At 48.2% G+C, this 11,100-nt stretch overlaps 1 long non-coding RNA gene across 1 annotated transcript; it reads left to right on the top strand.

Moving 5' to 3' along the window:
* Nucleotides 1–4,962: 4,962 nt before the first annotated feature.
* LOC120095614 (uncharacterized) lies at nucleotides 4,963–9,727 on the top strand. Its single transcript, XR_005491214.2, has 3 exons — nucleotides 4,963–5,074; nucleotides 8,243–8,483; nucleotides 8,771–9,727. It is a non-coding gene; the product is annotated as an uncharacterized LOC120095614 (long non-coding RNA).
* Nucleotides 9,728–11,100: the final 1,373 nt, after the last annotated feature.

Raw genomic sequence — 11,100 nt, 5'->3', positions numbered from 1 at the left:
TCTTCCCCCTCCTCCTCCTCTTCCTCTTTCCCCCTCCTCCTCTTCCCCCCTCCTCCTCTTCCCCCCTCCTCCTCTTCCCCCCTCCTCCTCTTCCTCTTTCCCCCTCCTCCTCTTCCCCCCTCCTCCTCCTCTTCCCCCCTCCTCCTCTTCCCCCCTCCTCCTCTTCCTCTCTCCCCCTCCTCCTCTTCCCCCCTCCTCCTCTTCCCTCCTCCTCCTCTTCTTCCTCCCCCCTCCTCTTCCCCCCTCCTCTTCTTCTTTTTAAATGTACTGGTTATTTTATGTTGTCCCCATTCCTAGTCTCCCCTCTGCAACCCCCCTCTCCTCCCCCTCCCCTTGGTCTCTAAGAGGATGCTCTCCCACCCATGTACCCACTCCCTCCTTACCCCTCTAGCATCCCCCTACTATGGGGTATCAAGCCTCCATAGGACCAAGGGCCTCCCTCCCATTGATGCCAGATAAGGCCATCCTCTGCTACATATACAACGGGAGCCATGGATCCACCATGTAGACTCTTGGTTGGTGGTTTAGTCCCTGAGAGCTCTGAGGGGTCCGGTTCATGACTACGTAATGTATACTCCATCTCCCACCAGACCTCACCTCCCAGCATGATGTACCAAGAAATTAAAGCTCAGAATAGGCTTAGAAGGGGATCAGCCTTGTCCAAGCCACAGCAGCCCCAACATTCCAGGCTCTAGAAGGGCATGTGCAGGGCAAAAACAATCTAGTTTCCAGAGTGCCCGCCCCCTCACAGGTTTGCAGTTGTAGCTGGGCTGTCAGCTGGCTGGACGACTCCATGTGGCCTGGGCTCTGACACTGAGTCAGGCAAAGGCTGTGTTACTAACATCTTACTACCTGACTTCAGGGCATTTGGGCCTGACTTCTACCACACATCTGTGTTTTGCTCAGAGAGGCATTCAGAGTCCTGCCCAAATTCAGACTGTCTGTTTCTACTTCATGCCTCTTGATAGAGGGTGACAATATTCTGGAAGTGTTCATGTCCATTTTGGGAAAATTCATGCTGGACATCTTCTGCCCCTTGTAGCTTGGCTCCTGCTTCCTGGTGCTTTCTTCTGGTAGGGGTCCCATCCATCTCTGCCAGCCTTTGGTTATTTCTCCCAATGACACTCTCAGCTTTTGTGTCAACTCAGAGGAAACCTGAAGACACACATGACTCTGGTAACTTATAACAATGAATAGACTCACTGATCATTTTTTCAAGATTTGCTTTATTTTTAATTATATGTATGCATGTGTGTCCATGTGTGGGGAATGTGCACATGATGCAGTTGCCCACAGAAGCCAGAAGAAGGTGCTGGATTCCCTGGAGCTGTGATCTGACATGGGTTCCGGGAGCCCTCCTCTGGTCCCCAGGTCCTCCGTAAGAGCAGTATGTGCTTTTAACTGCGGATTTGCCTCTCTAGCCACATTTTTTTTTTTCGGAGCTGGGGACCGAACCCAGGGCCTTCCGCTTGCTAGGCAAGCGCTCTACCACTGAGCCAAATCCCCAACCCCCTCTAGCCACATTTTATACGGTTATTTCTCTCCTTGCCATCACGAGATCTATTACAGAAACACCGTAAGGTGGGCGTTATACTCGTGCTCTGAGGGGATGCAATCTACCACGGTGAGGAAGAACTGGTGAGAGAGTCTAGCTGCAGCAGCCATGGCAGAGGGCAGCTGATTACATTACACTGGAAATCCAGGAAGCAGAGAGCGGAGCCAGGACTGGAACCAGGCTACCGTCTATTAGCCCTTTCTCCATAGATACATGTCACTTTCTAAAAACTCTAGAATCTTCCAAAACAGTACCACCAGCAAGGAGCCAGGTGGGGAACATTTTGTACTCAAGTTGTAACATGAATAAACAACAGATCTAGAAAATGAACATCCCACTTTTCTGTACATAGCTTGCCCTTTCGGGGCTGAGCTCTGCAGAGCCAAAGGTTCGTAGCAGGTGATGGACAAGTACCAAGGGTTCAGGAACCAGAACAAATGGGAGTCTCTCTGCTTCTGATCGCTGTGTATCTTTGGGTAGGAACTTGACAAGAATAGAAGATATGGATCTTGTGAAGAAGAACGGGAGAATGTCCTGAAAGCTGTTAATTTATACTAAATCCTCCAAAGAGATGCTCTTTCAAAAGCCACCTGAATAAGACATTTATCAACTGGGGAAAATGTCTTAGCAGTGGAGTGGGTCTAGGTATAAATCTGGCTTCTTAGTGTGAGGACAACTTGGAAGAGCGTGGTCACTAGCACAGAGTGCCTGCCCCATGAGCTGCAGGCAGGTCTCCATGCTTGGCTTGATCATCTGTCAAATGAGTGTCCGTAGTTAGCTCTCCCTAGAGGTCCCACAATCGGGTCATCAGTGCCTTTCATTTGTATTATAACTGAAAACATTCTGGACAGTCTTTTGTTGGCTTATCTTTGAGATTATAGAACTTAAAACTATTAAACATTAAAAGTTACTGAAATTATGTTTCTTGGTGGTCTGCTTCATATTTTATTACCTATCTATTTGTGCAAATGTATGGGAGGTCAGAGGACAACTTGCAGGAGTCAGTTCTCTTCTTCTGCTATGTGGGTGCCTGGGATTTGAACTCAGCCTATCAGGCTTGGTAGCAAGCACCTTTACATGCTGAGTCAACCTCACCAGGTTGAGCCTCACGCTGATCGACCTATAGCTTAGGAGGTGTCCTTGGTGCTGAACCACGGGCAGGGTATTCTAAACTTCCCTGCTTTGGAGAGGGACACCCAGACTGATTGAATTCTTGTGTTGTTGATTGTCCTGTGTTTGGAGACACACATGGGGGATGTCTGAGCAGAGGCAGCCCAGAAAGAACAAGAATTATTAAAAACAAACACAGCAATGTTACCGTGCAGCCCGGGGACAGGCAGTGTCAGAAAAATCCCAAGGCTTCTGGTGTTGATGTGGGGTTAACCAGTCTATGCATGTCCCGTTTTGGAGTCACCTTATGTCAGCATGTACACGGAGCTTTGGCTCAGATTTTAAGTCATATCCAAAAGGGAAAGCACTGGATAGGCCTTCTGGGTGATAAAGGTTATTACTATTAACATGGTCTTCCTCAGGAAACATTCCATAAGCATGGAGAGCAATGTATCATCTGCCATACTGCATTGAACCATCACATATACCATTTCATATTATATAGGTTTGTATAGACTCAAATCTACTAACTCAATGCTTTATATTAAGTCACCCAGAGCACTTAGTGGGTGCTTTTTATGTACCGAGGAGTGATGAATATTACTTCTAGATTTAGAGCGTTGTTAGTAGAACTCCCCTTGAATCTTGTGGCAAACACTCTGGCCCCAGGGAACCGTGAAGGACTAACTATAACCAAGTATATTTGATATTTATATTTAGGGAACTGCCAGATTATAAATGCGTTCCACTTTGAAACCTCATTTGTTAAATCACCATGAGGCTTCTACTGCAAATTTCTCAATAAAAATGTCATCACACCCAGGGACACAGGGGGAGTCATCTTCATTTTTGTGTCTCTGTTACCTAGTGCCATGTGTGGCTTGTGGTGTGTGCTCAGTGGTGAAGAGAATGAACGTCCCTCTTTACAGGTCCCTCTCCCCCCTTTCACCTCCGGTGCTTCTCTGAGTTCCTCTTGCTCCCTCCTCAGCAGCCGCATTCCAACTATGGTCAAAGAACATAGATGGGAAATTCCATTAATCAGCAATTCCTAAGTTTGAAATAACTCTTATCATTATAACCGCTATAGTTCGCTGTGAGTTATCATTGCCTTTTCATGGTATCTAATTCACCAGCTGAACCTTATTTCATATCTCATGCTTAGGGAACATATCGTCTATAGGTCTATCTGCAGCTTCAGGCTCAGCTGGTGGATCCTGTTCTGCTTGAACAGGAATGGGGCTGAAATAAGGATCTAGGCAGAGCCTCATTCTGAGGCTCCAGTTTGGACAGAGATTTGTTCAGTAACTGTCCATGTGAAGGGAGGGATTGGGGAAATGAGAAGTCATGCTTTATGAATCAGGATCGAGACAGTGACAAGGAGTTGTGGTGTCACAGGAGTCACCAGCAAGAACAGCCAGTGGCATGTGAAGGATAACTGTCACCTGGACACCCAGAGAACATTTCACCTCATCCCATTTTCTGGTCAAATGTGTGCTACTTGGAAGTCACAGAATGGCAGGCAGAGTGGTGGGCGGAGCCAAAGAGCAGTGGGAGGGGTTTAAAATGATGGGCAGAACCAGTTCTCTGTGAGGTCTCCTGACAAGGCAGCTGTCTAGGGGCTAGAGTGAGAAAAGATGCTGTTTCCAGGAAGATTTACTTAAAATACAAAACCCAAGTCCATTTTGAGGCCACGCTGATGACACTGAGCTGCTGTCTGTGCCACTCCACCTTCCCCCTGCCTCCAAACTTCCAACAAAACAGGTCAACTCCTCTAAGGAGGTTAAGTGCGTGGTGTTTAAACTTGTTCTCTAATGTCAATATTCTTAACAGCCACAGTGACATTTGAACAGGAGTCTTGTGGGGACACAGAGCAGGGTTCTGCTGGCCTCCTGGCCCCGTCTTTGAGCACTCTGTGTTGTTTTCCGGGTGGCAGGAATCAAAGTCCCACTTGTTAGCCTTTTATTCTACTTGGCTCCTTCAGGTCAAACTTTAAGACGAGAACTATCTCCTCTGTGTGTGGGGAGGTGTGGGGACGCAGAGGGATGGAGGGAGGATTGTGTAGAAAGGACAGGCTGCAGAGGCAGATGATGCCCAGTGACGGGTGGCCGGGCTGTGTCTTGTGGCCGCGTGTCCGGCAGACCTGGAAGAGAGCAGCTTCAACAGAGGCATCTGGTCCCCCCAGCATGCAGCAGCGGCCGTGAACCGTGGCAGATGCAAGCTCAGCTGTGATTGGGCACGAGGCATCAGTGTCCGAGCCCGGGTCATGCGCCGGGCCCATTTTAACTGTGACAGTGCGGTGTCAAACTGCCACTCTCTCCTTTTTTTTTTTGCTTTGAAATCTGCCAGCTCTTGGAATCAGCCTAGACCAGGCCCCTTGGGTTCCCAGGCTGGAGGGAGAGAGCAGGAAAGGTAGTGAGTGACTTCCAGGGAGGAGGGGGATTCAGATAGTCAGGAGCCTTTGGGCAAGGTGTGAGAAGAGAGGCTTTGGTGTTTGTTTTCGGGCAGAACTGGGCTCCGAGACACACAGGACATGCTAACGCTTGGCCAGGGAGTGTGCACAGGAGCTCCCTGAAGACAGGAAGACTTCCTTAAAGAAACCTCAAAGAAAACTGGTGATGTCATGTGTTATACTGTGCAACAAAGCCTAAGACTGTGTGTGTGTGTGTGTGTGTGTGTGTGTGTGTGTGTGTGTGTGTGTGTGTCAGGGCAGAAGGGTCCTTTGTTCTCCTGTGTACAATCGCCCTCCCCTCAGATCTGTTTGTGGGGAGCTGGTGGGACAGGAGCTTTTTAGAGCTGGTGATATGGGTCTGGTCAATAACAGCAGAAACTTCTGATTTGTCCCATGTTGGGGTTTCCACAATTGTCCTTGTCCCCCTTCCATACCTCCTCCCCTTTCTTCTTCATTTCTTCGTTCCTTCGTTCCTCCCTCCTTCTCTTTGGCTTTCTTTCTTCCTCCTTTCTTTTCTTACTTATCGTCCCTCTTCCCGAATCACTTGGGCTTTTCCTGTTTAGTGTTTTTTTCCTCATTCGGTGTGGAGGGAGTGGTGTATCAGAAACCCCACTTTCCAGTTCTGGGTGGAGAGACCACACAGTTCCCTGGTTGTGGAGTGTTCCCAAAGTGTTGTTCTCAGAGTCCCAGGGAAGTGTGTTTATAGTCAAAAAATACAGTCAGCTGGCACCCAAAGCCAGACCACTTACCCTCACTCCACTTGCTACAACCCGGTTTTTTGGGGTTCGTCCAGACATGGTTCCTGAGCCTCTAAATCCCTCAGTTTCTTCTACCACAGTCTTTCTTCTTCCCCCCAGAGCCCACTCTCTCCCTTTCTGTAGGTCCTGACACTCTGTAACTCAGAGCTGACATCTGTTTCTTACCAGATAGGCATTGTGTATTAACATCAAAATTCTTCCTAACTCTTCAGTCCAATGGTCCTTCTCACGCCCCCTCCCCCAGTCTTTTTATTTACTGTGTGTTTGACTTCCCAGAAGTTTCCCCCTCTGCTTCCTTCCTTCTCTAGCCTAACAACAAGGATACTGCATTGATGTCCCAGCCTTTTATGGTTAAACACACTCAGGGGCTGCAAATCTTACACAGATAGCAAACCACATCCACAGGCTGTGTAGTCTGGGCTCAGAGTTTGTCTGGATCTGAGGAAGGCTTTGTGTCCCTGATTCATAAAGCATGACTGAGGTTAGCCCTAGGTGCTTTTCTTCTCCAAACCTCTGGCCTCTGATAAACTGTCACTACACCCCACGCTCTCACAACCCTGATTCCCACAATGTCATGGGGCCTGAGCGGACTTCTGAGGACCTGTTCTCAAGTTGTTGCGGGGATCTACCGTATGATGACAATTAGGAACAGTTAGTGTGCAGATGAGGCCAGAGAGTGGCAGGTGGCAGGAATGGGCCTCAATTAACTAACAGGCACCAAATCCCTTCCTAATGAGCCTGGGCCACCCAGATGAGCCAGGAAGCATGTGTCACGGCCAGCAGTGAGGGTTTGTGCTGGAGGGGGTGGGGAAGAGAGGCTGGCCAACAGGTACTTGGTGCAGCCACAGAGATGGCCCTTCCGGTTTGGAAGAAGACTGGTATAGTAGCCACAGAGGTTAGCGGATGTGGGAGTGGGAGCCTGGGGTGGGAGCTGTGTGAGTGTCGGTTCTGTGTCTTTGGGTGGTTCCCTTTGACCAGTCACCTCGATGTCTTTCAGTGAGGAGTTAGAATAGCTCCAAGGATATGTGGTCTGTGGGATGTGTCCAGCCAGAAGGCGATGAGTGTCAGAAATGTAAAAAAGGTCTGCTGTCTTGGGGGAGAATTTGAATTCCAAATCAGATACTGTAATAATGCTGCGCCTTGGGCTCCTGAGCTAAGAGCCAGGGGACATTTCCATTGCAAATCTCCTGGGGGGCTTTGTGTAAATTCATCATCTGAATTTATGTGGAATGGAAACTTGTTTAGCTTTATGTGTGCTTTTGAGAGAGAGAGAGAGAGAGAGAGAGAGAGAGAGAGAGAGAGAGAGAAGAGAAGAGAGGGGGAGGAGGGGGAGAAAGAGAGAGGAGGGGGAGAAAGAGGCTTAAAAAGTGAAGTGTTGGCACAGTGGGAAGCAGAGATAAGAACCTAACGGTTTTGATTCCTTGGTTCTAAATAGCTCACTGGATGAGTTTGACATGCAACGGAGCAAGCTGTACCACATAGGTTTTTCCTAGGAATTGAGCTGGCTGTACACTCCTCGTCTTATTGATGTGAGAACAATACAGGCAACATATGCCCTTTCGGGGTGATGGTTTGTGCTGTGCACAGCCCCTGATTATGATGAATATGTGAGTTAGAGGTGCGATTGAGGCTGGTTCTTTGCGATCTTTTCCTGCCCCCTGCACCGCTCAGCCTTCTCTTGAGGCACAAAAATATATGGTCCAATGCTCTAAAATGAGGCGTGGAACCAAGACTAGGATGTGGCTCTCCCTTTGTCCATGTGTGATGGTGTTTGGATAATATTACACACGGTATGTGGCAGGCGAAAGAGCCCAGAAATAATGGGGAAAATCAGGAAGCCACCAGGGAGCACCACACAGCTTCCCCCGTCTCTCCGTCACCCGAGGAATATTGAATTGAATGCTTTGTCCTTTTCCTAACTTTGTTGTGTAAAGGGATCTCCCTTGTAGAGGGAGAAGTTTGCTAACTTTCCACATCAGCTCTAGTTAGCCCATTAGCTTTATGTTACATTGTAGCTCTGTGGCCTGGGAAAGGGAAGGTTCTTTAAATCCCATACAGAAGCTGTCCATGTTCTTTCTTGAACACTGTATCCTCAGACCTCCTTGTATCCTTGTCCTTTAAGGGCAGTCCAGCAGTGTCTATTACTGTTGATCTGTGACATTACAGGGGCACAGATTTTATTGCCTTCTTCCTCCCCTTCTCTCTTTCCTTCTCAACTGTCTATTCTTTTCTCCTATTCTGATTTTGGGCAAGACTCCATTCCACAATGGCTCTATGTCCTTTTGGAAGCTCTGTGGAAATCTATCTCATCTTTCACAAAGGCAGCTGATATGTCCCAAGCCAACTGAGAGCTGAATGTCTTTATCCCAGGGCTGGTGGCATCTAATATCTCCCCTTCGCAAGAGGAAAAGATGGCCTTGTAAGAACGCATCTTATGGAACAGAAGAGCAGGACCCAGATAAGTCTAATGAGACATCTTAGCTGCCTGGTGGCCAGTATTCTGCTTAGAAGCCTTCAGATGAAAATGTAGTACTCAGCTTCTCCTGCACCATGCCTGTCTGGATGCTGCCATGTTCCTGCCTTGATGACAATGGTCCGAACCTCTGAACCTGTAAGCCAGCCCCGATAAAATGTTGTCTTTATAAGAGTTGCCTTGGTCATGGTGTCTGTTCACAGTAGTAAAATCCTAACTAAGACAGGGAGCTGTGCAATACTGCAATCTCACTTCTCTCGAAAACAATCTTGACTGAGACTCCTGTTAGAGCAGATCTAATGCTGGCACCAAGCCCTTGGCCCTCCAGATCTTTGTGCTAACTAAAGCCCTTTTCTACATACTTTCTCTAAAAAGTTAGTTTGTCTCACCCCACACTAAATCTGGGTGGTGCCTTCTGCTTTCAGAGGAAAGAAGGTGGAAGGAACTCTGCCTTTTGCCTGCTCGCCTTCACTCTTGCTGGCAAGTTCATCTGCTCTGTTGCTTCAGCATTCCTTCACCAATATTAGAACCAATTTCTTTGGGCTTTCAACATAGAAGTCAGCAGCTCTCCAGGAATCTTCTGGGCCTTCAAATGACAAATTGGACTGCTGAGACATTCAGCTTGTGGGTTTAACCAGGCTCTGTGAGAGGACAGAGCCATGTGGAATCGTGACCGAGCACAGTGCCTGGCTCATCTGAAGAATCTTTTTGCTGAACTCTCTACAGAGTCCTAAGGTAGGATAGAGCACCACATGGTGAGAAAAAGCAAGCTTGTCCTCTTGGACAGCCCATCTTCTGATGAAGATTCCATGCCCACGATGCCTGACTCTGTCTCCAGTGGTATTTTATGTGACTGTCAACTTGAATCTAGCATCATCTTAGATGCATATTTCTGGGCATGTCTGAGAGGGACTTTCTAGATGGTATTAATTGAGGTTAATTAAGGTGGAGAGATTCCCCCCAAGGCGTGGGTGGCACCCTTCCATGAGCTGTGATCCTGGACTGATTAAAGTAGAGAAATTGTGGTGGCTTCATCCCTCTTTGCTTCCTGACTATGGATGCAATGGGACCAGTTGCTTCCACTCCTGTTGCCATGGCTTCTCACCATGAAGGGATACACTCTCACATGGTGAACCAAAACAAACCCTTCGTTCCTTAAGCAGTCCCTTGTTGAGTATTTTGTCACTACAAGGAGAAAAGTAGCTACTGCACTTCCTAGGGGCCCTGCTCCCAAAGGCCTCATGAAAACCTCTTATGCTTCCGCCCTATAGTCCCTCCCCCCACGTGACTTTAGGAGTAGATATGGAGCCTTGGGTAGCCCTGCGATTTGAGGCAGTGGGACATGAGTAGACTGGAAGTGATCCAAGATCTTAGTAGGACTTGCCAGGCTGGGCTTGCCCTCTTGTGTCTCTGTCAATGCAGAGTGAAGGGTGTGTCTGACAAGCATGCTGGAGGTCTATGAGGACGAGGCATGTCAGGCAGCCCCAGCCAACCCAAGGCATGTAGACAAGTGTGTGAGTTCAGTAGTTGTGTTAAGACCGTGAAGTTTTGGTTCATCACTCAAACATGGCAGGCTGACACACCTATCTCTGTCCTCTCTACCCTAACCAATCAGATGGCCAGGTCATCGTCATAGAGATTTCATGATGGTTTCTCTTCACTGTTTCTCCAGGGGAGGAAAGATTGTAAGTAGATGGGATTCCCACTCATCTATCCTTGAATGTATGTATACTCTGTAAGCTCCAATGGCCAGTTTCCTCCAGGGGAAGTCACAGGGTGGAGAGTGATGGGGCCCTAGCAAAATGGGATGCCCTGGGACTGTCACTTGTACCCAACGAGTCGTTTTACATGATGGCTTTATAGTATCACTAGTTTAGCCTGATAGACAAGGACCTCATTCTTTGTGTTAATACCCACTCATGTATTATATTTGCTTTATTCCTAAATTAGACAGCACCAGCATCTGTGGGCTGATCCACCTGTCAGCATCCTCTTATCTGGAAAGCATCAATCAAAATTAGTGCCCAAATCTTCACTGCCTTACGTCAGGGAATAGTGACAATTCCTTGTCCCCAAAAAGGAATAGAACAAAACCGTGAATCAGAGTCACACAGACATTTGTGTTCTTTCCCACTCTGATGGACAGAGTTCCCTCTCCTCCACTGCAAGCCCAGGCTGTGGGACGGCATTCCCCCGGTCTGGTTGGAGATTGAACGCACATGCTCCTAAGTGTGTAACTTCAGCTTCCGGCCCAGAGAAGGGTGGGCTTTGTGTCCTGGTGCCCTGAGCATGAGGTGGTCTCTCCTCTTCTCAGAGCTCACAGCTTCAGGGACCCACTGCCCCCACAGCCTCCCCTGCCTTTGTCACCAAAGAAGACATTCTGTACGTAAAGCACATGGCCTTGGGGATGGATTTGAGTGGGACCTCAAATGTCTTCCTGGCTTTGAAGACTCAATCTTACGTCTTGGTCTTTGGAACATGTTCTCTCTCTCTCTCTTTTTTTTTTTTTTTTTTTGGTTCTTTTTTTTTCCAGAGCTGGGGACCGAACCCAGGGTCTTGCGCTTCCTAGGTAAGCGCTCTACCACTGAGCTAAATCCCCAGCCCGGGAACACGTTCTCTTGTAGGTTGGGCAGGGGTGTCCATGTAATTGGTCTGGCCCTGGTGGAAAATGTAGCTGTCTGTTGGTCACCATGCAGCTTGGGGAAGCTGCAGGGGAAGCCAGATAGAGGGACATTTTCTCTGCACATGCCTGATA

This window comes from Rattus norvegicus, chromosome 11 (genome assembly GCF_036323735.1).
Source record: "Rattus norvegicus strain BN/NHsdMcwi chromosome 11, GRCr8, whole genome shotgun sequence".
Taxonomy (NCBI): Eukaryota; Metazoa; Chordata; class Mammalia; order Rodentia; family Muridae; genus Rattus; species Rattus norvegicus.
The sequence above is the reverse complement of the archived record's forward strand: the minus strand, read 5'-3'. Positions and strand labels throughout refer to the sequence as shown.